This window comes from Microcebus murinus, chromosome 7 (genome assembly GCF_040939455.1).
Source record: "Microcebus murinus isolate Inina chromosome 7, M.murinus_Inina_mat1.0, whole genome shotgun sequence".
In the NCBI taxonomy this organism is placed as follows: Eukaryota; Metazoa; Chordata; class Mammalia; order Primates; family Cheirogaleidae; genus Microcebus; species Microcebus murinus.
The window spans coordinates 18,666,954-18,693,386 of NC_134110.1; the positions used below are offsets into that span (position 1 = coordinate 18,666,954).

General features: G+C 48.8%; 1 protein-coding gene across 4 annotated transcripts in view; it reads right to left on the bottom strand.

Moving 5' to 3' along the window:
- APBA2 (amyloid beta precursor protein binding family A member 2) overlaps positions 1-26,433 on the bottom strand; it is a 217,462-nt gene that overhangs the window by 168,712 nt on the left and 22,317 nt on the right. The gene's annotated exons all lie outside the window — the stretch shown is intronic.

Genomic DNA, 26,433 nt, shown 5'->3' on the forward strand with positions numbered 1-26,433 from the left:
TTTACCTCTTTTGTTACATACCTTTGTTAATTGACAACTACCTCTTAGAACTTAGAAGTTAGTCCCTGAAAGACTTTGTACCTGTTTGTTCACCTAGATACGTTAGAAGCCCCTTGAGAGGACTTGTGACCCTAACCCACTACCTGTATCCCCTAGCAACTGCATTCCCTGATATGTAAATGTGTTACCCTGACAACTGGTAATTAATGTCTGTGAATATAAAAACCTGTATGAATCTAACCATATTGCTGGCGTTCGTGGGGATACACCAGTCTCCTGAGTACCCCACTGTGTGATATCTGATCTTTTTTGTATAAAACTATAAGCTATACCTTAGTCTCTGTGTATTCTTTTATTTCTCTCTATCTCCTATCAATTTCCTTATCCTCTGTGGCGACCCCTATCTTAGGGACTTGGCTCCACGTGGAGACATAGCTGATCTCCTCCCGGGCCTGCCTCAGCTACTCCCCCGCAGTAGCAGGGATCCTCGAAGGTGCAGCCCCAGGCAAGGCTTTTGCTCTCTTTAAGGAGACCTGTGATTTCAGGAAGTTATCAACCAACACAGAAATTCCAAGAAATGTGGTGTTGGAGAAATAACAGTCTCTCCTTGTTCCAATTTGCGCAGTGGCGAAGAAGTGCGTTTCTTCTTTTAGGACAACAACGATGAGTACATCAGGCATACCAGGAACTGTGTGGGGCATGGTCGTGGACTACCCTCACTGTGCCCGGCGAGGACCGAGGATGCCTGCCCTCCTTTTACAAGCATGCAGCTGGTCAGCACGGCAGAGCAGATGACACCGGGTCTTCAGCTCCACCCCAGCCAGGGCCCTGCCTCCCCTCCCGCCTGCTCTCCTGCAGGGCAGCACTGCCAGAACCAGCCCCGGCAAGGGCCAGGTGGCGGGGCAGGCATGAGCTGAGCCCAGGAAGTCCACAATGCATCTTTGTGATAGTCACCTTGGACCACCAGTGCCCTGCACATGGTGGGCACCAGGAAATACTTGGGGGAGGGGGAGGAAGGAAAGAGGAAGGAAGACAGCAGTGAGGCTGGCTTGCTTCAGAGTACAGCAATATAGTAGGACAGGTGTTTCTGGGAGGGTTGGTGTGGTGGGACTACATACCCAATACCCACTCCCGCTTTCTTCCTTAGAAACAGAACTTGGATTTTAAGCTAAACTACATAGCTTCCCATTCAGCTAGTTGGAGCCATGTGATTAGCTTCCGGCCAAAGAGATACAAACAAGTATTGTGAGTACTCCCAGGAAAGATCCTAAAAGGCAGCTGACTCAGCAGGAAGTGGGCCCCTTGTGCTCCCTGTTGCTCCTTCTATGCCCTGGAATGCATACCTGATAGCTGGAGCTCCAGCAGCTATATTGGACCATACAATGCTTTGCAATGAAAGCCATGTATTAAGATAGTGGAGCAAAAAGTTATAAGAGCCCCGTATCCCTGATGATCCCATAGGGCTGCTCATCCCTGGGCTTCTTTTAAGTAGGAGAAATATTAATTTCTTTCTTGTCAAAGATAGTGACACTTTGCATTTTCTGCTCTATGCAGCCAAACTTAGTCCTAACTGATGCTACAAGACGAGGCTCCTATTCCACAGGGCAGGTCAGACAGGTCCCTGCACTCTGCCTGAGCATTCTTTTTCCTTTTATCTGGCCTCACTCTCTGACAGGAAAGCTGAGACTGGACAGCCCTAGGTGGCCAAGCTATAGGGCACAGCATAGGGCAGCCCTCCAAGTGTGAACCATTTCCTATGGGGATAAAATATTGAGAGTGACAAGTAACAGCCCTGAGCCACCACCAGATCCAGCAACAAAAAGAACCAGAGCCTAGGGAGCATTGGTGGCTGGCAGTAAGAGGGGAAAGAAGAAGGCTCCCTTGCCTTCCCACACAGGTACCGAAAGACCATGCCCACCTAGACCTTGGCAATGTCACCCGTCACTGCAAGGCCTCTGCTCTGCTTCCAAAGTTTTTTCCTTTTCATTATCCCAGAAAGACCAGCATTTCAGCTGCCCGCCCTCAACAACAGGGTCTACAGACCAGACAAGGATGGCTGGACTCCAGGCAGGTGGGCACCTACTGGGCACAGTCAGAACCGATACTGATCCCTGGCTCACTTCTGCACGGGAGTCCAAGTTGCGTCCTGCCTCCCACCCCGCATCCACCCCCAACTCAGAACCACAGAGTGCAAGCTCCAGCGAGCCCTCCCTGCTCCAACCCCTGCGACGGCCCCTGCCCCCGACACGTTCCAAGCTCTGCACTCTGCTCCTGAGGCCGTGGAGGACCAACCCACCTGCATGTCCTGCTCGTCTTCTCCCAGCACCCTCTCTCCCCAGGTTTACAGCCCGGTGGGAAAGAGCCACACACTCTGGACTTGTTCCCACGCGTAAGCCACTCTCCGCCTGGAAGCCACCTGACCCCCAGCCCACCCCACCCTTTCTCCTGCGGGCCTCAGCTCATAATCCCTTCTTCCTGGAACCTTCCCTACACCCTCTGCTGCCCGCCCAGGTGGGCTGCCCTCCTAGGGCTCCAGCATCAAACCCCAGACTGTGGGTTCCTCGAGGGCTGGAACTGTGTCTATCATTATTCTACCCTCAGTTCCCAGGGGACCTGGCACACAGCGGAGGAAAGCGGCATACGCCTCAGAAAACTGTTCCACAGGCCGGCATGCAACCTGCTGGGGACCCCGCGTGCCCTAACTGCTGACCCACACGACCTCAGCCGGAGGACCCTGCTCCTAACTCAACGTAAGGTCTTACAATCTAAGGCCGGTCAGGGCTGGCCGCTGTTCCTGTGACTGTGTTTACTAGCAGACTGTGACCCCCACACTCTCTTTCAAAGGGCAGGACATTTGTTTGAAGAGTGTCTTTGTCCGTTCGGGATGCTATAACAAAACAGCACAAACTGGGTGAACAACAGAAATTTCCTTCTCCCGGTTCTGGAGGCTGGGAAGTGCGAGGTCACCCGCAGATGCCGTGTCTCATGAGGGCCCACTTTCTGGCTCATGTGGTTCCTTCTCACTGCGCCCCACGTGGTGGCAGTGTGGAGGGTCTCCCTGGGGCCTCTTCCATAAGGACACTAATCCCACTCGTGAGGGCTCCACCTTCAGGACCCAATCAGCTTCTCCTGTGGTGTGCACGTGTCCCCTAAGTTCATGTGCTGAAAACCTAATCCCCAATGCAACAGTGTTGAGAGGTGGGACGTTTAAGAGGCCATCAGGTCACAAGGGCTCTGCCCGCACTAATGGATTAAGGCCGTTACCTCTCTCTCGAGAGTGGATTCCTGATAAAAGGATTTCAGCCTCCTCCCCACAACCCATGTGATGCCTCCCACCATGTTTTGATGCAGCAAGAAGGCTGTCGCCAGATACAACCCTTCGATCTTTGGCCGTGAGCCAAACAACTTTCTGTTCATTATAAACTACCCAGCCTGTGGCATTCTGTTATAGCAGCAGACTACAGACTAAGACACCTCCCCAAGTCCCCATCTCCTAATACCATCACCTTAGGAGTGAGGGTTTCAACATATGGATTTGCAGGGGGACGCAAGCATCAGACAAAGGGCCCTTCATTTATTATTCCCTCTGCAGCCAGGGCAGCTTGAGTGCCACCTCACCCTGTCACCTGCCCTCCCCAGCTCAGCGGCTCGCTCCCCTCTCCTCCCAGGGATCTCACTAGCACCAGAGACAGTGACTCTGACCCCAGGTCAGGCTGGACAGCTGTGGCCTGGGTGGCCTTGTTCCCTAAGACCTGACAGCACCATCCTCAGTATGGACGGCTGGATGCAGCTGCAGCTGTGCCCAGACCTCGGCTGGGAAGGGGCTACCTGCCAGGGAAGCCGCCTGACGCCCCCGCCTCTACAAGGCTGAGCTCACCCGCAGAGACCTTTCTCTGCCTGAACATCTGTGCATTTTAATATAACTTCCCAAAATATTACTCTGCAATTATTTCCAAAGACTTAAATGGGATCCCCAAATACATACAATTAAGACTAAAATTGTAATTTTAAATTACCGTTAATTTGAATAAACATAAAACTTTCCCATCTCCAAGCCAAATGAAGGCAACAACATCCTAATTAACCCTTAGGTGCTACCAAACTCCTGAAAATAACCCCTCCGAACCCTCAGAGAGAAAAACAGCTCCTGAACTGTGTGAAGCCCAGGCAACACATTCTAGAAACAGTCATTACCCTCCACCTGTGCGGGCTTCCAGCCAGGCCCTGAAGGAGCAGTGCTGCCCTGTCGAAAGTGCCGCTGACGACTTGGGCCCACGGAGGCACCAGCACCAGGCCCGAGCGGACAGGGGACAAGGCCATCCCTCGTCAGCCCTGCTTTACTGGGAGGTGGGGGGATGGCAGGCAGTGGCATGAGATTTCCTCTGAGTCTTGGTGGCCTTAACTAGCTGTGGAACCTCCCTGGAGCCTCCCACTCCCAGGCCTCCCCTAAAGGCCAGGAGCCCCAGAGCGGCCCACCTGGGCAGTCTTTTCTGGAGGCATCCGGTGCTGGGACAGGATGTTCAGTGTGATCTCTCCTGGTGCCCTGAGGGCCAGAAGAGGTGACAAGCATGCCTGCATCCTCTACCAACAGATGCCCCCGCTCCCCACCCCCAATTTCTGGCCTACAGGAGAAGAGACCAGAAGCGGAGCAGGGAGCTCTCTGTAGAGGCCTGTGCACCATGGACGAGGGGAAGGAAAGTGGCTTTGCCTCGCCTCCCACGCAGGGATTCTATTAACAGGAGACCCCTGGGATGGCTGCACGGAGTCCCCAGCGCTTTGTCTCCTGAGAATCCAGAGGCAGGAGATCAGGACCGGAGTCACCCCACAAGAGAAGAAGAGGAGCTGCCTGCTGCCCCCAGGCAGTGGGGTGCCGGCCTAGGACTGCCGAGGGGCCTACGGGCGGATGGAGCAGTCCCACACACCAGCCCACCCAGGCTTCCTTCAGGTCATGGGATGAGCTGCAAGGTTTCAGCAGAAGCATCTCCAAGAAACCCTCAGACATGCCCCTGGAGAGAACGAGTCCGAGTCAAACATCTGTGAACCCTAAGCCCATCAGTGGTACAACTGTCCTTTCCCCCAGATACTCCATCCCAAGGGGCTCACCCTGGCTGGCAAGGATGGAGAAGCAAGGGCAGGCCCTGGCTCAGGGGCGAAAGAGGAGGGAAGGAGACATGCACATGGCCCTCCTCTGGCTCCAAGACCGTCAGGTGGAAGACACTCCAGAGATTCTACAATCACCCATTTTTATTACTGAATGAGACTGTTCCTGGAACTGAAAGTAGCCAGAGAAACTTTTCTTACCTTAGAGGGGCAGAAAGCTCCAGGACCTGCCAGGGCCTGCCTGAATGTTTACTTTGGCAGGTTCAGAGACACGATGCAGGTAAAGAACTCATTTCTGACCGAGCCCCAGCATGGACAGCTCCAGGCCAGCCCGGATGGTCCCAACCCTGAAATTGTACCTGCTTCTGGACTCACCCCCAGCAGCATCGGGGCTCACAATGTACCCCTGCCCACCCTCTCCTCCCTCTACCCTATTCTGGCAGGGCTGGGGCAGGGGCTGGAGAGGGCAGGGGACACAGCCTTTGGTGGCCCTCATCAACTCAGCTGCTTCCACCTTTCTGCAACCTTCCTTTCATATACATATAAATGGGTAGACTTTACCCTCTAGGTAAAATAACTGCTCAGAATGCTTCAATTTGGAGCAGAAGCAACTTTATCTTTTGTGGGTGGATGGCAGATCTACACTTCTTCGCACAAGAACTGTGGTCTTTAGGAATACATATTCCCCCTTCCCTTGATGGAATTAGGAAAATAATATTTTTTACACTTGTAATTAAGAGCAGAACAGATGGTGATGGTTTAAAAATCTGTTCATGAGAATCAATGCTGGTGGTAAGATCATTAAGAAGACACGTGAAGAATGGGGGATAATTTGTTTTTTGCCATGTGTGCGGCAGTCCCACTACTGCAATCCCAAAGCCAAGTACTTGGAATGTAGGACAGGGGCGGATGGAAGGTCTAGTCCAGCAAGAGAGCAAAACAGCTGGCAATTTAGAAGTGATCACAGAAAAGTCACCTTCTTCTGTGTCAACTGGGCCAACCCTGCTGCCCTAGGCACCAGCACCGCTGCAGAGAACCATTCTAGAGACAGACCATGGGCGCCCCGTGAGAGGAAGGCAGCAGCACAACCCTGCGTATGGCATGGTAGCTCCTCTAGTCACCGAGGACACCCATTTGCAGCCTCACTTATCTGTGTCTCAAATTCACCAAAACCACAAGGCACAAGGGAAACCCTACAAATTAGCAGCCACCCAAGAGCAGGAGGCTTGGCCTAGGTATCACTTCTGGCATATTCATTCAGAATGTGCCAGGCTCTCTTCGGGTGCAGGGATGCAAGGGAACAGACAGACAAAGTTCCAGTCCCCTGGAGCATGTGCTCTGATGAGGGAGACAGATGACAAATGAGTAGCCATCAGTGAAGAGCACAATTCCAGGTGGGGATGAGCATCAGGGAATTCAAAATGGAAGAAAGACTGAGGTTTCAGCTTTAACATGTAAACAACTTGACGTCATCACTCCTGTCCTCATGACAAGAAAAAGCTGGACAAACTGAAACTCAGCAACTTTTTGTGGGCCCATCAGTGAGCTGAGTTTACAAACTGCCACCTGAAATCTGGAGAGATGGGCAAATCCAGACGACAGTCATCCCGAGATCTGCTTACCTGGGGCAGAGCCTCCAGAGCCATCGGGGCCATAACCTAGTTAGCAGTTTAGTAATTCTGACAGATTCCTGGAGGCCAAGTGTGGAGTCACTTGACAGTGAGAAACTACTGGGGCCCCTAGACTTTCATGAGCTTTACTTCTAGGATTTCCACTAGGTTCTTACCAGGAAGAGCCAAGAAACACCCTCTCATGCTCTGGCAGAAGGAGGGGAAAAGCAATGCTAGTGAAATACACAAAGAACCTTCTCTGTAACAAAGGCCTGCTCCCCAGGGGGAAAGACTTTACCAGGACCTTGTCCTCAGGGCCATGCTGGAAGGGCATTCCACAGGCTCTGGCCCCCTCTAGGCTTCCTGCCTCACCTATAGGGTTGGGAAAGCTATACAAGCAGCAGTACTTGTGAAGGTCACAGCCCAGGGACACAGGCTCACTGAAGGACTGAGATTTAATCAAAAGTTACAGACCACTGGCTCTCCCCAACCCTTACAACTACACCCACAGGGCTCCAGTGTAGAACAGCAGATTAAAGCTGAGAGAGCTGCCAGATGCACTCTCTGAGGAGTAGTTACGTGATGACTAAACTCCAATCTTGTTCTTTGCCCAAAAAAGAACTCTGCCCAAAAGAACTTTGCCCTCCTTTCTAAGGAGGCCTGGTGAGTCACACCTACAAATGATAAAATCTCAGTAAACAAGTTTTTATGATGTGGTTAACTTCCCAACCTGATTCAGGTATAGCATCACATAAAAGACAGAAGACCCTTACCTCAACTCAAGGGTTCCTTTCTGCTGATTCCTAGTCTTTTGGACAAAGCCTAACTCTTTCAGCCAATTGTCAACTAAAGAATCTTTAAATCCACCTATGACTTGTAAGCTCCTGCTTTGACATGTTCCACCTTTTTGGACAAAACCAATATATGCCTTCCATGTATTAATTTATGACTTTACCTGTAATTCCTATCTCCCCAAAATGCATAAAACTAAACTATAACCCAGCCACAGGGAGTCCACTGCTCAAGGATTCTTGGGTGTGGCTCTGGGCCATGGTCCTCAAATTTAGCTCAGAATAAACCTCCTTAAATTATTTTACAGAGTTTATCTTCTTTTCCCTTGTCTCGGGGAAGCCCAAAGCCAAGGCAGGGGATGAGAACCAGGACGCTGGAGGGATTTGAACCCCCTTGCACTACACCTACAACAAGCATTACACACAGCCCAACTCATAGCCAGATTAACATAACACCTCACATTAAAGGCATATTTACATCAGTTTCTATTACCCTATACATTGTATCTAGCTTTAAAGGCAAGGGAAAAAAACACATTCTAAAGAGATAAAGCAAGTATAAGAACCAGGCTTGGATATGACACAGATTTTGAAATTATCAGACTTGGAATTTAAATAATTATGATTAATATGCTAATGACTCTAATAGAAAAAGTAGACAACATGGAAGAAAAGATGGATAATGTAAGCAGAGAGATGGTAAGTCTAAGAAAGAATCAAAAAGAGATGCTAGAAAAGAAGAAAAATACCTATACCAGAAATGAAGAATGACTGTGAGGGACTCAAGAACACTGCTGAGGAAAATAATCAGTGAGCTTGAAGATAGGTCAACAGAAACTTTCCAAACTGAAATATAAAGAAAAAAAATGAATGGAGGAAAGAAAAAACAGAACAAAATATACAAGAACTGTGGGACAACATCAAAGGTGTTACACATGTCATTGGAATACCAAAAGGAGACAAACGAGAGAATGGAGAAGAAAAAATACTTGAGGTAATAATGGTCAAAATTTTTCCAAAATTAATGACAGACACCAAGCCACAGATCCAGGAAGCTCAAAAAACACCAAATAGAATAAATTGTTAAAAACAAACAAAAAAACCCCCGACCTATACCAAAGCATATCATATTTGTTGAACTGCAGAAAAACAAAGACAAAGAGAAAATGAAATCACAAAAGACCTCAGAGGGGGTTGGGGAAATACCTTACCTCTAGAGGGACAAAGATAAGCATTATATCAGACTTCTTGTCAGAAACCAGCAAACAAGAAGGGAGTGGAGTGAAATATTTAAAGTTTTAAAAGAAAAAACATCAACCTGTAATTCCAAGTTCAGGAAAATTGTCCTTCAAAAGTGAAGGAGAAATAGTTTTTCAGACAGACAAAAACTAAGGAAACTCACCACCTGCAGACATATCCTGAAAGAAATGTTAAAAGATTTTTCTCCATGAAGATGGAAAATGATATAAGCTGGAAACTTGGATCTACATAAAGAAAAACATAGCGTCTAGAAAGGAATAAATGAAGGCCAAATAAAGTTTTCTATTTTTCTTACTCTTATATGATACAAATTTTAAATAACTTTAAAGCAATAATAGTAGCAATGTACTGTGTGATTATGGCATGTGGATAAGTGAAATTAATGATGGCAATGTCACAAGGGATAGGGAAGAGGACTTGGGAGTATTCTGTTTTATAACAGGTATTCACACCAAATGTGCAGAGATATAGTGTTATTCAAAGGTGGGCTTATTTTCAAATGTATACTGTAAATTCTAAGGCACTAAAAATACTTTAAAAGAAGTATTAATGATAAGCTAAGAGGAGATATAATGAAATCATATAAAATGGTCAATTGAAACTAGAGGGAGAAAAAAGAAGTCTGTAACAAGAATACAAGACAGTTAATAAAAAGTTTGATAATTATCTAAGTAAAATTATCAATAATCATTTTATATCAATATCAATAATCATTTTAAATGTAGATGGCCTAAGTACATCAGTTAAAAGATAGGTTTTCAGAGTGGATAAAAACACAAGACCCAATATTCCATCAAAGGAAACCACTTTACAGAAACACTGGCAAGTTAAAAGTAAAAAGATGGAGAAAAATATACCATACTAACGCTAATCAAAAGTTGTAGTACTGATGTTAATTTCAGAAAAAGCAGAATTCAAGGAAAATTACCAGGGAGAGAAAGGGCATTACATTATAAGAAAGAAGTCAACTTTCTAAGAGAACATCACAGTTCTAGGAGGCTATGCACCTAACAAAGGAGCATTAAAATATTTGATGTAAAATCTGGTAGAATTGAAAAAAGGGATTGGCAAATCCTCTATTATAATCGGAGACTTCAACATCTCCCTGTCGGTAAGTAGTAGAACAAGGAAGCAGAAAATCAACAAGGATAGTTCACTTCAATAACATTATCAATCAATTCAATCTAATTGATGTTTATAGAATATTCCATCCAACAACAATTCTTCTCAAGTTTGCATGGAACACTCATTCAAATATTTTACATTCTGGGCCACAAAGCACACCTTAATAAGTTTTTAAAAAATAGAAATCACAGAAATATATTCTCAGCCCATCATGGAATTAGACTAAAAATCAGTAACAGGAAGATAGATGGAAAATCCCAACTATTTGGAAATTAAACAACACAACTCTAAATAACACATGAGTCAAAAAGAAAGTTATCAAGAAACATTTTTTAAGTTTTTTAAATTAAATTAAAATACCACTTATCAAAATTTGTAGAATATAACCAAAGCAATGGTTACAGGGAAATTTACAGCATTAAATCCATATATTAGGAAGAAAAAACAAACCTAAAATCAATAACCTAAGCTTCTACATTAGAAGCTTAAGCTTAACAAGATAAAGAAGAAAAATTTAAGCCTAAAGCAAAACAGAATTAAAATAATAAAAATCAGAGCAGAAATCAAGAAATTGAAAATAGGAAAATAATAGAGAAAATCAACAAACTCAAAAGTCTCTTTTTTAGACCAGGCCAACCAAGAAAAAGGAGAGAAGACACAAATTACCAATACTAGAAATGAAATAGGAGTCATCAATATTGATTCCATGGACATTAAAAGGATAATAAAAAAATACAACAAAAAGCTCTATCCCCCCAAATTTGGTAATTGGATGATAATTGGTAATTGGAGATAAAATAGACCAATTCTCTAAAAATCACATACTACCAGGACTCAACAAGGATAAATAAATAAATCTAATAGCTATATCTATTAAAGAAATTGAATCGATAATTAATAACTTTCCAAAAGAGAAATCCCTGGGCCCAGAAAGTTCCACTAGTGAATTCCATTGAACATTTAAGGAAGAAATGATGCAATTCTCTACAATCCATTCCAGAAATTGGAAGAGGTTTCTATGAAACCAGAATTACCCTAACATCAAAACCAAAGAAATCACAAGAAGAGAAAACTATAGACAAATATCTCTCATGAACATACCACTTAAAAATCCACAGCAAAATATTAGCAAATCAAATTCAAGATGTATAAAAAGAATTACATACTACAACCAAGTGATATATATTTTTCCAGGGTGGCAATGTTGGTTCAACATTATAAAAATCAGTGGTTGAAATCTACCATCTCAACAGACTAGAGAAGAAAATCATATGATCATAACAATTAATGTAGAAAAAGCATCTGACAAAAATCTAACACCCATTTCTGATTAAAAAAAAAATCACTCACTAAATTAAGAATAGAGGAAAATGTCCTCAACTTGATCAATAACATCTACAAAATACCTGCAGCTATTAGGGAAATGCCAATAAAGAACACAAGAAGACACCACTGCACACCCAGTAGGCTGGCCAGAATAAAACAAACAAACCAGGAACTAAAAAGTGTTGGAAGGATGTGGAAAAATGAGAACACTCATACATTGCTGGTAGGAATGTAAATGGTATAGCTGCCATGGAAAACAGTTTGGCTGTTCCCCAAAAAGTTAAACATAGAGTTTCCACATGACCCAGCAATTCCACTCCCACCTACATACATAAAAGATTTCAAAACAGATACTCAAACGCTTGTACACACATGCTCATAGCAGCATTATTCATGATAGCCAAAAGGTGGGAACAACCCAAATGTCTATTCACTGAGGGATAGATAAACAAAATGCAGTATATCCATACATCAGAATAGTATTCAGCCATGAAAAAGGAATGAAGTTCTGATACATGGATGATCCTCATAAAGGATCATCCTTATGATGGGCCAAAGAAGCCCAACATAAAAGGTCACAAATTGTATGATTTCTAACTGACAGAATAGGCAAATCCCTGGAGACAGAAAGCAGACTGGTAGCTGCCGGAGGCCGGGGCGAGGGGGGACAGGGAGCGACTGCTTAACGGGCATGACTGTTTCCTTCTGGGATGAAGACGATGTCTTGAGACGAGAGAGAGATGATGGTCACACAGCCCTGGAAATGCACTGACTGTTACTGAACCACACGCTTTAACATGCTTAATGGTTAATTTTATGTTATGTGAATTTTACCTCAATTTTTAAGAACGTACAGATGACGTCACATTTAACGATGAGAAACCGGATACCTTTTCCCCTAAGACTGAGACCGAGGCAAGGAGCGGGAGCGCAGCAACCTGCGTGAGCAGGCGGCACGCGGTGGCGGGAGAGAACACGCGTGAGCGGGCGGGCACGCGGTGGCGGGGAGAGAACACGCGTGAGCGGGCGGCACGCGGTGGCGGGGAGAGAACACGCGTGAGCGGGCGGCACGCGGTGGCGGGAGAGAACACGCGTGACCGGGCGGCACGCGGTGGCGGGAGAGAACACGCGTGAGCGGGCGGCACGCGGGGGCGGGAGAGAACACGCGTGAGCGGGCGGCACGCGGTGGCGGGGAGAGAACACGCGTGAGCGGGCGGCACGCGGTGGCGGGGAGAGAACACGCGTGAGCGGGCGGCACGCGGTGGCGGGGAGAGAACACGCGTGAGCGGGCGGCACGCGGTGGCGGGAGAGAACACGCGTGAGCGGGCGGCACGCGGTGGCGGGAGAGAACACGCGTGAGCGGGCGGCACGCCGTGGCGGGGAGAGAACACGCGTGAGCGGGCGGCACGCGGGGGCGGGAGAGAACACGCGTGAGCGGGCGGCACGCGGGGGCGGGAGAGAACACGCGTGAGCGGGCGGCACGCGGTGGCGGGGAGAGAACACGCGTGAGCGGGCGGCACGCGGTGGCGGGGAGAGAACACGCGTGAGCGGGCGGCACGCGGGGGCGGGAGAGAACACGCGTGAGCAGGCGGCACGCGGGGCGCTGAGCCACGGACGCAGGCCTTCGCCCTCGGGACGCGGCACTCAGAAACAAGGGCGCTCCCAGCTCCCGGCCCTGCCCCATAACCCCAAAAGCAGCTTGCAACGGGCTCAGAACTCCAAGATTCTCCAGCACAGGCAAACGTTTGAAAAACAGAGTCACAAACTGACCCTGACTCCCAAGTTTTCGAGCACCCTGGAGCCCTCGTATTTACTCCCAATGGGCAGGAAGTGCAGATCACTGAGGCCCTGAGGCAGCTTCATTCTGAGCTCTAGGGGAATGTATTTCTCACACCCTTTTGGAAGAAGCTAAGGGAAACCAGTAACATTAATGTTTCAGGGTTCACTTGCTCAGACAGGAAATGGGACGCGTTCTATCAAGGTTCTGCTCCCAACTTGTTTTTCCCAAGTAGCAAAATGCTACATGAGATACACGCAGTTTGGTGTAATGCGGGTTATTTATCTTAAAATGATGTGTGCCACACATTGTGGGGGTCGGGGGTTGGATTCTACCAAATACACTAAACACACTCTCTGCAAAGAAAGGGCTAGGGTGCACACGTGCGGGTGCCCAGGGAAGCCATCAGATTAGCAGGTGACACGTTTTCTCCCTGAGAAGCAGGAGGCGGTCAGTGCCCAGCCAGCGCCCTTGCAGATCAGCGTCACCCAAGTGTTAGCTACCCACCTGGACTTCCCCACAGAACTGAGCTGCCCAGACACCCTGGTTCACAGCCTAGCCGTGCACTCACAGCCTGGGAAGATGATGTAAACTACCTGTGCCTCAGTTTACTTACGTCAAAGGATGATGGGAGCGGTGAGATTCTGTGGCTCGGGCCCCACCCCTCTCCCCCTCATCTCCCTGCCATGTCCAACTCGGGAGCTGACACCCAAGACTTATGAGGTTCCTTGAGCTTTAACACCAACGGCTGCTGCACTCTGTCTTGCGACTTCCTCTGGTCTACGTTTCCTGCCCAAGAAGCAGGCCACCCATCTGGAGCCTCCTAAGTCCAAACACCCCCCACTCCATCAGCCCAAAGCACGAGGGTGGGGCACAGTGCCCACCCCCATGGCAGTGTGGGGACGAGAGCACACCTATAGCCCGGATTCTCATGGGGTGCACAGAGGCACAGCACTGCAGGACAGGAACGTCACCTCCAAACCACGGTGTGCAAGGCCACTGAGGTCCTGGTGAAGCCCTGCCCATGGCTGCCTTGCCCCTACCACACCCCAAAGCCCTGTGCTGTCTGTGCCTCACCTCTTCATATGCCCATATTTGAGCCATTCCCTTTATGCTCCTCGAGAATCTTCCTGGCAAACTTCTCTTCATTCCTCAAAACCCAACTGGGGGAGGTGTCCCTCATCCTGTGCCAGAGAAGGCCCTGGCCTTCCCCACCATGCAGAGAGCCGCCCACCGGCTCCCACAGCACGGGCTCCCATCACCACCACAGGGCAAAACTGCCGTCAACCGCCACGGGACCACAGGCTGCCACCTGCAGCCTGTGCTGTGGCTAAAAACACAGGCAGTTGTCCCCAGTGCTCCCCCTCCAGAGAATGTGCCCAGGAGCGGAGGTGCAGCTGCCTGGGAACCAGGGTGTCTGTGGTTTTCCATCCCCCGCCCCCCATTTCAACACCCAGGGGTGAGGCCGCCCACTGTGTGCAGGGCTCAGGCACTCGGCTTTCTGCGTATGGCAGTGCCCAGCAGATGACCCTCCTGGCAGGGCACACGCATGGTAACCTGCCCTCCCTCCCTGGGCTCAGCCACTCTCCAGACCCACCCAGGAGAAAACATCTGCAGGGAAGTGTAGAACACTCCAGTAACTCACAAATAACCCCCACGATTAACCGGCAGCCAGTAAAGCATGGTTCCCAGGGGCCAGCTGCTGCCCTCCACCCCAGTCCCCAACTGCGGAAAGAGCGTGGGAAGGCAAGGGGGTGGGCACCAGCATCCCAGGCCAACGCCGGCACTCTGCTCCTAGCAACTAACCACCGGAGCCCACCTCACAATGGATGGTGACCAGCAGGTCAAGGTACCCAGCTGGCAACAGCTGAGCTGCGCCAGGGCTGGCACAGGGACAGCAGGAGGGGGACTAGCTCTCTTCCACAAAAACTCAAGTCCAGAGGCACACCCAGCCTAAGCCACTCCCATCCCTTTTGAGTGGTTCTAGGAACCCAGTCATGATCTAAGAACATCCAGATCATGGCCCACCATGGGTGTTCATGGCCTCCACCAGCACGGGGTGTGTGATGGTGGCCCCCCTGGATGCTTGTACAGGCTCTGAAGGCAACAGGGCCACCCAGACAAGCGTCTGGGGTAACAGAATCAGGATCAATTGTCAACAGCACTTGGGAAAGCCTTGACCCCAAGGCTCCGTGTGCCTCCAACAGTGGAACAGGGCAGGAGCAGAAAGGAAGCAAGACACAGGCCCAGCAGAGAACGTGGAGGTGCACACGGTGCTTAGGGCAGAGGAATATGGACAAGTTCATCCTGCCGGCCCTGTGCAGGGTGGTGTTCAGGTGGAAGCCCCTCGTCCTGCAAATACAGCTTGGTGAGTTCTGCCTCTGGGCCACTCCAGGCCGATCTGCCCAGCGGGGAGAAAAGCTACAGTTGCTGAGCCTTGCCCTGTGGGAACTGGTTGCTGGGTGACAGCCCTGGGGAATTCTATTCTTGTCCTGACATACCAGGCCAGTCCACGCATGGAGAAGAACAACCTGGGCTTAGGATATTTGTAGCATTCAACGCCAGATATGATGATGTGGCCGAATTTGAGCATTTCAGGTATATTTTTCTACTTTGTCAACTTTTGAGAATGTTATAATTTTGTTTTATGTTAAAAATACACTTCTCTTTAACCTTCTTAAATGCTTCCTCAAGATGGTCAAAGAGAGGTGAAATGATGGAGAAGACTCTAATTGTGCAAGAATTCTCGGAAGAAAATTTTGCACATTTCATGAAGTATTCTAAGTTTGAGGGATATGAATTTAGAGGAAATGTGAGCAACAGCTCCCCAGACAAGTAAAGACTAGAAATAGGTGTGGAGCCCCCATACCACTCTCTTCCCTCTAGCCTGGGCCACTGAGGCCCCCTGAACTGCAAGGCATTTCTGTTACCATTCAGATAGTTCACCACTGTCATCAGGCAGGCTACTGTTTGTCATGCACGACAGCTAGTACCAGACCGGGGGTTGAAGACCCATCTCTAACCTGACAGCTCCCTAGGGCACATGTCTCTCAACACCTTCGATGCACATCTACCGGGCATCTCAAGTTCAGCAGCTCTAAGCTGGGCCAAGCTTTCCCTACACAAAGTCCAGCTCCACCCATGGCCTCCCGTCCCAGCTGACCACAACTCATCACTCAGCCAGTCATCCTTGACACCTCTCTCTCCCCCACCCCACCTCCCAGCCATCAGTAAATGGTGCAGGCTTGAGCTCCAGAAGCCTCCAGACCCTGCCTCCTCTCCTCCCGCCCACCACTCACCCTGGCCTCCGCCTCCAAGCTCTGGCACCTCCTACCAGGGCTTCCTGCTGCGACAGTAGTTGAGTCATTACACATTTGGCAAAAGCCATTTAAGGTACAACACCAAGAGTGAACTCTAATGTAAACCATGGACTTCAGTTAACAACAATCAATGGTGGCTCATCAATGGTGACGAACATACTACGTACTACCCCAACGTAAGATGTTAATGATGGGGAAACTGTGGGGATGGGCAGAAGGGGCATAGACCTCTCTGAACTCTCTGCTCCATTTTTCCATTAACCTAAAAGTGCTAGAAAAAAAATTAAGTCTATTAATTTTTTTTAAATATAGTAGTTGACATTCAGAGAGTTAAATGTGAAAATGGATGCAATTAAACAGCCAGTGGGGAGGATGGCGCTCAGGGATCCTCCCAGAATGTGGTGCAGACAGCCCCTGGAAGGAGCCCTGCAGAACAGGTCCCTCCTGACTCTGGTGAGGGCCATCCGGCTCTGGGGCGTCCCTCCCAACCCCAACAGGAGTGGGCAGGGAAGTCGGGGACAGCACAGGAAACCATGCCAACCTTTGCCAGGTGCGTGGCTCCCCCAGGCTGCTGCACTTCACACTGCACGGCCTGAGGGAGTACCCCTCTATTTACTTAGCTGTTGGCACTGAATTACTTTTTTGCTGGTTTTCCCTTTTTAAAAAATGTATTTCTTTAGGAGGAGTCCCAGAGAAGCCTTTTAGAAAGGCAATTCAGCATTCTTATCAAAAATTTAAATAGACATATCCTTTTACCCAAGAATTCCATTTCCAGGAGGACTCGCATATACATAAATGATGTCTGTATGAGGATTCTCATTGCAGCAATCTTTTAAAAAACTGGAAACAACATAAGTACCCATAAATAGGAAAATGGTTGAATAAATTATGGCAGAGTCTACATGCTGGACTACTCTGAGGCATTTTTTTAAAAAAAGAGGCAGAGCAACATGTACTGACAAAGACAGATCTTAAAGGCCTACCGTTGAGGGGACGTGGCGAGTTAGCCGTGTTAAGCGTGTACAGATCACACATGTGGACACGCCAAGCCAGCTAGAGATGAAGACACACTCGCCAGCCCACGGATGGATGCAAAGGCACACAGAAAGTGCTGGAATGCCCCAGCTGCTTCCTCTGGCAAGGGGAGTGGGGATGGGTGGGAGATGGGGGGGCGTTCACCTTTCACTTGACTAAACATGTATATACTGGTTGAGTCTTTTACCAAAGCACACTTATTATTCACCAGCTTCATAATCAAACCCATGGGGAAGCAGGCAGGCAGGGGCGGGAGGGAGCGGCACTTCCCACAGGAGAGACGCTGGCAGACAGAAGACCCATGTCTTCCAGGAAGGCAGCTACCGGAGCAGGGATGCGACAGGGCACAGCCAGAGAGGATGAAAACAGGAGGCGCTGAGCAGAGGGAGCGAGGACCCGAGGGGCTGGGGACTCAGGGACCAGGGGATGTGCTGGGCCAGGACAGCAGGAGGCATGGGGACTTTTGGTTTTAATTTTGGGGGAAACTAAAGAATTCTGTCATTTCATAAACTGAGTAGTTCACTTGCAAGTGTGTGTGTGTGTGTGTGTGTGTGTGTGGTAGGGCGGGTATTGAGTGTGTGCTGAGTGTGGTCTAAGTGTGTGGTATGGCAGGGCCTGGGACATGCAGGGGTGACCAGATCAGCCCAGGAAGGGCTCGGGCAGGGGTGCCGAGTGGCCAGGCCCCTGCCCCACACCTTGGCTGCTCCCGCAGGCAGCCAGGACTCAACGCACTAAGACTCCCAGCAGAGAGAATGAGGGGCGTCCTCTGTCTCCACTGAAAGCAGCACCGCAAAGGGGACGAGCAGGGTCGAAGCAGCCCAGAAATCCTTTGGACAAGATTTTCTCTAACTTTTCCTGGGGTAGGGAGGTCCAAGGAAAGCTGGAAGGAAGAGCCCTGAAGCAGGGTGCAGTGGAACAGGGTGGAAGGCAGGGGGAAGGGGAGCAGATTGCTAGAACAGCCACCCTTGCTAAAATCCGGTGCACTATGTAGCCCTGCCCTTCGAAGGCCCTCCAAAAGGAAACCAAGTGCACCACGGCCTGAAAACCCCACCCATACTTCAAACTTCTGCTACAATTTCTAATCCTTCACAGATGAAATTCAAACATACAGTATTTTCATCTGTACCGGGCTACTTTTGAAAGTTGCTTTCCCTTCAAGAGTCACCTAATACAAACTGCATCCTCACATACACCACGCTTGGAAGCGAGCCGCCTCCCAGAGGTCGGAAACCACAAACCAGCACACAAGAGGGCCCCGGGGATGGGGACAGGGACGGGGCAGGAGAAGCCTGGCCAGCAGCAGGCACTTGGGGCTTTTCATGAGGTCCCCACCTTAGCAAAGCTCCCTGGGTTGGATATGGCTCCTGAGTAAAAGCCACCGTCATGAATGAAGCCAGGAGCCTGAGCAGCCCCCCCCCCAGATTCTAAAACCCCTCAGCTCTGAGGCCACAGCTCCTACAATTCAGATTTCAAAGCACAAAAAGACAGATGTTTAAATAACCCCCACTTCCTAATCCATAGCTCATTCTCAAAAATAGAAAGACTCTCTTCTGCCCTTCCTTGAAATGGCCCGGCTCTCACATGTTACGGAATAGCTGGGAGGTGGCATCTCCATAACCTAAATAAGAACACTGGAAACACTTCCAGGTCTTCCAAATAGCAATAAAAATTACTTGAAATAACTGAATACCAGGCCCATTGAACAGGAGGCCAAATATCCTAAGCACTTGCACTATTAGAGAGAACTGATATGAAACTAAAAATTCAAACAGATACAGCAACATAAGTTAAAAACGAAATTCAAGTGAAAAAAATCACTTCATCACTATAAAGGATTTCCAAAGATGATGCTCTTGAAATCGCTTTTAAAACAATATGTTCCAACTTCCCACTAATCCAAATTACTCTAGTGACGTCTGGCTTCAGCAGCGCACTGCAAATATGCAGCCTCATTATTTTACTTGGAATGGTAATAACTAGGAAGCATCTATTTCCATCCCTCCATCACTAAAGCTAACATGAACCTATAATCTGCACAGAAATGGTTCCAATTCTGATTAGAATCAGAAACACTTCCAGATGGGCTCAGCACAGCCGACGGGGGACTGTCCACACGGCCTCGGCGTACGGGTAGGCAAAAGGATAGTCACAGCAGCTACCTTTTGTTTTTTTAAAAGTGAAACATTTCTGAGTGGCTTAAGCAACATGCAGTTTAATTTAAAAACTCTATTAAAATGAAGAAAAAAACAAAAAAAAGAATCCATGCACAGCTCCAGACAGAAGAAGGGAATGTCATTAGTCCCAGAAATGTAAATGAGTTAGGGGGCCACGGGGGAAGTGCACTGAATTCGACTCCTTCCATGGCCCCTGAACAGCAGCGGTGGGTCTGGGCATCTTATCTCTGCCAAGCAGGCCGGCAGGCAAGCCGCTGCCACACAGTCCTGTGCAAACCACGAGTGCTGTCCCCAAAACGGGCAATGATTATCTTATTTGTTCAGCGGAAGCAAAGTGGTCTGGGGCTGGTAGCTGTGTTCTTTCTTCCCGACAGACCTAACTGCTGTTGTCTTTCTCTGGGACCCAGCTCCACTGAACAGAGAGTATAAAGGCAGCCGGCAGAACCCACACTGCTCTGCTTACAGGCTCCAGCCTGCCAAAGGAAAACCTCAGTGCACCACGGTTTCCAAATCAAAAATGCAGAATCCACAGATAGAGAACCTTCTGTTCAAGAAGGTATTTATATGAAGTCAAAATTAACATCACATCTTCTTATGGTTCTTTTTTTTCTAACATAATTAATCAACGCTTAGTACTGCAAAACCTAGAAGATGTTAAACATGTATTACCAGAAATGCTGTTTCTTATTGGAAAACCAGAAGATGTAAGTTATTCATTCAGAAACCCACCTTTCTGGAAAATAATAACACTGTGCAAAATTGGGGCAGTCTCCCCAAAATCAAGACTTATGGCCCTTGAAAATCGAAATACTTACAGTTTTAAATAATTTCATATTGAGTCCACTTAATAGAATGCAAACTATCTCAAGCAAATATATTACTAGACATAACTGATATGAAACAAAAATTTCAAAGAGATGCAGCCATACAAGAAAAATAAAAAGAGAAAAAATGCTTCATTGCTATATAGCATTTCCAAACAGGGTGTTCTTGAACCCAGCCATGGTTCTGTTATCTATGGAAGCAAATTGCTGTGGTACAACAGGACAGGTGTTAAAAGGCAAGGGTAGGGCCGGGCGCGGTGGCTCACGCCTGTAATCCTAGCACTCTGGGAGGCCGAGGCGGGCGGATTGCTCGAGGTCAGGAGTTCGAAACCAGCCTGAACAAGAGCGAGACCCCGTCTCTACTATAAAAATAGAAAGAAATTAATTGGCCAACTAATATATATATATATAAAAAATTAGCTGGGCATGGTGGCGCATGCCTGTAGTCCCAGCTACTCGGGAGGCTGAGGCAGAAGGATTGCTTGAGCCAGGAGATTGAGGTTGCTATGAGCTAGGCTGACGCCATGGCACTCACTCTAGCCTAGGCAACAAAGCGAGAATCTGTCTCAAAAAAAAAAAAAAAAAAAAAAAAAAGGCAAGGGTAGGAGCCCTATCCCAGCTAATCCAGGTGCTGTGATGCAAAGGCTTCAAGCACACTCCAGGGTGCCCCGGATTGAAAACTCCATTGCCAGCCCCTCCATGGGTGGGAAATGCCCGAATCCTCATTCCTTTAACACAAGACATTGAAGGTTGCTGCAAAATGCTAGTCCTATCTGGCCAAGACAGCACTTTAATTTCTTGCCCATCATAAAGATTTTGGCAGGAATTACTGTGCCAGATACCATCGTCCCACCAATCACAGAACACTTCCCATTTCCTGCCTGGTGCTGTTGGACACCCTAGCCGAGGCCTGCCATTGCTGCCCTACCCACCTGAGGACAGAAAGCTCCAGCTCAGCCTTATCAAGAGAACTGACCAGTGTGTCTGACAGATGGTCAGTCCTTTGCTGTGCACAGCCCTAAAGAAATGGGACAGTTCTTGGACTCAGACTAAACTAATCAAATGCTGAAAGGGCCTCATATTCCCCTATCTGGAGTTCCCCACTCCACTGGCAATCCTTTTCATCATTTCTGACTTTAATTCTTCTGGTGGCTATATGCCACCTGTCTAAATAATTTTTTTAACTATTTCTAGGTGTGTCAACTTCAGATAATATTTACTGACTTCCTAGTAGGAGAGGTGAGCTTTGCAGGCTCTGGTGCAGCTGACCACGATGGCATAGCCGCTGCAGTCGCACTGAGGGGCTTTCCATTCTTATCGAGAGCACCAGGGGAAGACAGGTCCTCCCAAGGGCTCCCACCCGACTCTGGGGACAGAGAAGTGTCCTTTGGAAGCCCTGTGACCATACAGCCCTCAGGATGGATATAGGCTTTTTCCCCCCACAGAAAACGCTTTTTACTTTGACACTGTAAAGTCTAGGGCGCGCTGGCACTAACTTGGCACGTCACTGCTGCCCTTTGAGGGCAGGAACTGGCTCCCACTCCCATTTGCATCCTCCGCAATCAGCACCAGGCTTGCCCGCTGGACCCAGGAGCGAGCAGGTACAGCCTCAGCCTGGCCCCCCTCGCAGAGGATGGGCAGAGCGCAGGAGCAGCCAAGATTCAATCCTCACCTGCTTCTCTGGTTCTTTCTACTACCTGTGACGGCTGACGATGGAAGGATAAACAAAATGTGGTCTATACGTACAGTGGAATATTATTTAGCCTTAAAAACGAAGGAGATTCTGGGGCACGCTACAACATGAATGGATACTGAGGACATTACACTCAAGTGAAATAAGCCAGACTCTAGAAGACAAGTCCTGTGTGAATCTACTTACATGAGGAAGCTAAAACACACAAATTCACAGAGACAGAAAGTAGAATGGTGGGTGCCAGGGCCTGGGGTTGGGGAATGGGAAGTTAGGGTTTAATGGGCATGGAGTTTCAGTTTTGCAAGATAAAGAAGGCTCTGGAGATGGCTGGTGGTGATGGTCACACAACGATGTGAATGACCTTAGTGCACAGGACCGCGCACTTTCAGATGGTTCAGGTGGTAAATTTCATGGTACGTGTATTTTACTCCAATTTCTAAAAGCTAGGAAAATAAAGATATCCTTGATGTTGGGAGACAGAAGAGCAGTGTGTTAGCCACGGCATCAGCTGGTTCTTCCAGTTTTCTCCGCTGATGGAGTAGCCACGAGCCTGGGCTATCCCAAAGAGAAGCCTCTGTCTAAAAAACAACAAAACCTTGGTGGACTGGTTCTGGCGGGAAGCCACAGGAGTGTGACTTACTCTACGGGAAGCCAAGAAGGCAGGAGTCGGAGAAGATAGCCCATGCTTGCTCTAAACTGTGGGGCGCACACAGAACCTTATCATGACCGGGAGGGCCGCCCCTCCCACAGCATGAGCAGCCCAGGCACCAGGCCAGCAGCTTGGGAGAATCCTGAGGTCCCACCAGGTTATGGGCACAGGCCCGCACTCACAGGGACACCCTAGAGAGACAGCAGGTGTAATCTGCAAACACATAAGAGGCTATTTTCACCAATGGTAAGTTGGATTGTTTTAGAAACATTAGGTTTTTAAGTTGACTTTAGAAATGAATGGGCTCCCCTCTGCATATGTCAAGAACCCCAGTTTCTTCCTGACACTTGGGCAGGCCCTTCCAGGGTTGATTCAAGCAGAAAACACACCATCAGCAGCCACCTCTCTGGGGAAAGACAGAGTTTATGTCCGAAAGCGCCACCAGAGCTCTCCCAGGTTTAAGCATCACAGAGCAGCTCATTCATTCCAAGAACATTTTATGAGCCCACCTCGGGGAGAAGCCATAGGTGGTCATACCTGTGATGGGACATGAGCTCTACCCTTCCCAAGCCTCAATCCCAACACTCCGATGTCTATGAAAACAAATCATTTCGGCACAGAGACGCCATGAGGACCATCCCACCGGGTGCTCCCACCTGAGTCCTCATCCCTGTCAACATCTCCAGCCACCACAGCAGCCCATGGACAGCCGCCTGGCCTCGCTCCTGCTGAAAGCCAACAGCAAAACAACTCTGCCCTGAATACAAAACACCGCTGGGCAAAATACCGCAGAATAAAAGTCACATGGGCCCTTGAGGCTGGACTCAGGGGGCCCCCATTTGCCCCCACTTCCTGGGCCGTGGCTGGCCTGCCTGACAGTCACCCTGGGAGATGACCCAGGATCTGCCCAGGCCACCTTGGGGGCAGGACCGTGAGGCCGGCTTCAGCTACGCATTTTCCATTAAATGAGAGCAAAATGGGCTATTGTGAGAAGAGTCACACGAAGGTAGTTAAAAGCTGTCACAGTCCACTCATTCGAAATAAAACCCATCCCATTACACTGTAATTGCAGCCCATTTCCCTCATTCCGTGCTGCGTAAGGCCGACTGTCGGATGATAAGGACTTGAAATTGAAAATCAAAGAGCCGTTCCTCAGTGGTACCCAGGAAATGAGGCACACCACGGACAGACACTGAGCCACCCACACAAACAGCTGCCCTAGACCCGCACCAAGAATGCTAAAAGTTACCTTACAAATTGCTCACTTCCAAGCAATACAGAATTAAGTAAATAAGTCCTCAATAAGGCGGCACTCACGGAGTTACTGGACTTTGACAAAGCCACCTACCCGTCTCAGGGGTGCCTGACTCAGATAACGGAAGACCCACAACCCGCTGGTGTCAGACATCACACACGCCCTTCTCCTACCCAGGGTGGGGGCCCATCAGGAAAGTTGGGTCTCCCCGGAAAACACCCAACAACATGCAGAACCACAAGGGTTCTGGACAATGTCAATGTTCTGGACAAATGCACCAGGGGACAGTTAAGGATTTCAGAGCTGGCGGCAGCTCAGAGCACCCAGATCCTCGGCCTACAGACAGGCTGGAGGCCACTGGGCCGGTGATGGCTCACAGCCCCAAAGGAAGTCGGCTCAACTGGGGCAGGGGACCCAGCCTCTGTTATCTGTCCAGTGAAGAAGGGGAAGTGATCTCTGTGACATCACTTCCCCTTCTTCTTGTAGCAGTATTCTAGCTACATGGAATGAACCTTAGGGTATTAAAAAAATTTCATACTTAATTTGAAAATAGGCATCTCTGAGTAGCACATTAAGAGATTGCCAAATTAATCCAGTACACACTTCTATAATCCTGTACTGAATTTTCTCTTTATGGCCAATTTCCAAATCAAATATATTGACTCATAAAAATACCTTCTTGGGACCAGGGACAGTGACCCACACCTCTAATCCCGGCACTTTGGAAGGTTGAGACAGGAGGATCACTTGAGGCCAGGAGTTTGAGAATCAGCCTAGACAACATAGAGAGACCCCATCTCTACAAAAAATAAAAAAATTAGCTGAGTGTGGTGACATACATACAACTGTAGTGCTAGCTACTTGGGAGGCTGAGGTAGGGGGATTGCTTGAGCCCAAGAGTTCGAGGTTACCGTGAGCTATGATCACGCCATTGCACTCCAGACTAGTTGATAGAGCAAGACCTGTCTCTAAAAACGGGGAAAAAACCCTTCTTGGAAGCATGTAATTGATTGCTGGTAGGCCCTGCCACTTAATGGTTAAGCTCACAGGCCCTGGAGTCAGATGGGGATTCAAATCTCCCCTCTGCCATGCCTAGCAATTGGACTTGCCATCTTTCCCTGTGTGTGTGTGTGTGTCTGGTTCTGCAGACATTTGCCCAGGCCTCCCACATCCCAGAAGCCAGCTCTGTCCGCAGTGCACTTCCTGCTCCTGTTCCTGGCCAACCCTGCAACAAAGTCTCTAGGAACCACAGGGAGGTTGGCCGAGCTCTGCCTCCACCTGCTCTGAAGACGGCAAAGGCAACCGACCATTCCACCTCTTCCCACTGGGCACCCTCCTCTGTGAGTGGAGGAACGAGGCCTGAATGAAGCCTGAAATGGGGCATCTGGGGGGCTCAAACAAGGAATGGATTCCTGGCAGATGGGTGATTTAAAAAAAACAAGCAAACAAACACATACCCCAGGCCTTCAATTTACTCCTCCAGACTTCTGACCTCCAGGGCCTGGATCACCCACCAGGAAGGCTGGCCCACCACCAGAGGGCAGCACGGGGCTGTCACCCTACAGTTCCAGTCTGAATTCTTGACAACACCCACCCATCAGCACCAAGGTACCCAGCACTGGTACAAACATTTGAAGGGTGCTTGGTGAGCTAGTTCACATCTTAAGATGAGAAAATGATGCTCACCATCACAAACACAGTGTTAGCCAGTCCTGACAGCTACAATACCCTCAACAAAGACTACATGAAAGTGGTGGAAAATAGGCCGGACATGGTGTCTCACACCTGTAATCCTAGCACTGCAGTGGGAAGATAGCTTGAGCTCAGGTGTTTGAGACAAGACTGAATAAAAGTGAGACCCCATCTCTACTAAAAATATAAAAATTGGCTAAGTGTGGGGGCTCATGTCTATAGTCCCAGGTACTCAAGAGGCTGAGGCAGGAGGATTGCTTGAGCCCAGGAGTTTGAGGTTGCTGTGAGCTATGATGATGCCACTGCACTCTAGCCATGGTGACAGAGTGAGACTCTGCCTCAAAAAAAGAAAGAAAAAGAAAGTGGTCGAGAATAATGCAAAAAAATCCATGATGTGTGCAAAATAACTTTGGGATCTAACACAGCAAAAGCAACCCCTACCACTCTTCAGAAGGACACACCAAGAACTTGCAGCAACTGGCCGCCCTGCAGGGTGGCTGCTCCAAGGCCAAGGCTAAAACATAAATGAGGGGAAACAATTGAGGGCAGCCCTGAGCATCACAGAGTCCAGCCCTCTGGGGCCTTCTCAGTGGGAATCTGGTGGCACAGGCAGCATCTCCTGCACAGTCGGGTAGGGTCTTCCCTTAGCCAGTTTCGCCAACCCCCACCATCCTCTGCTTGGGGCTTCCCACAGCCACTGACTCACCTGTGCTGGCCCACCACCTGTAGAGGGAAGCTTCCAGAACCAGGGCTGCATCCTACACTCCCCCACCCACCTCCCCTCCCCTCCCACCTGCCCATG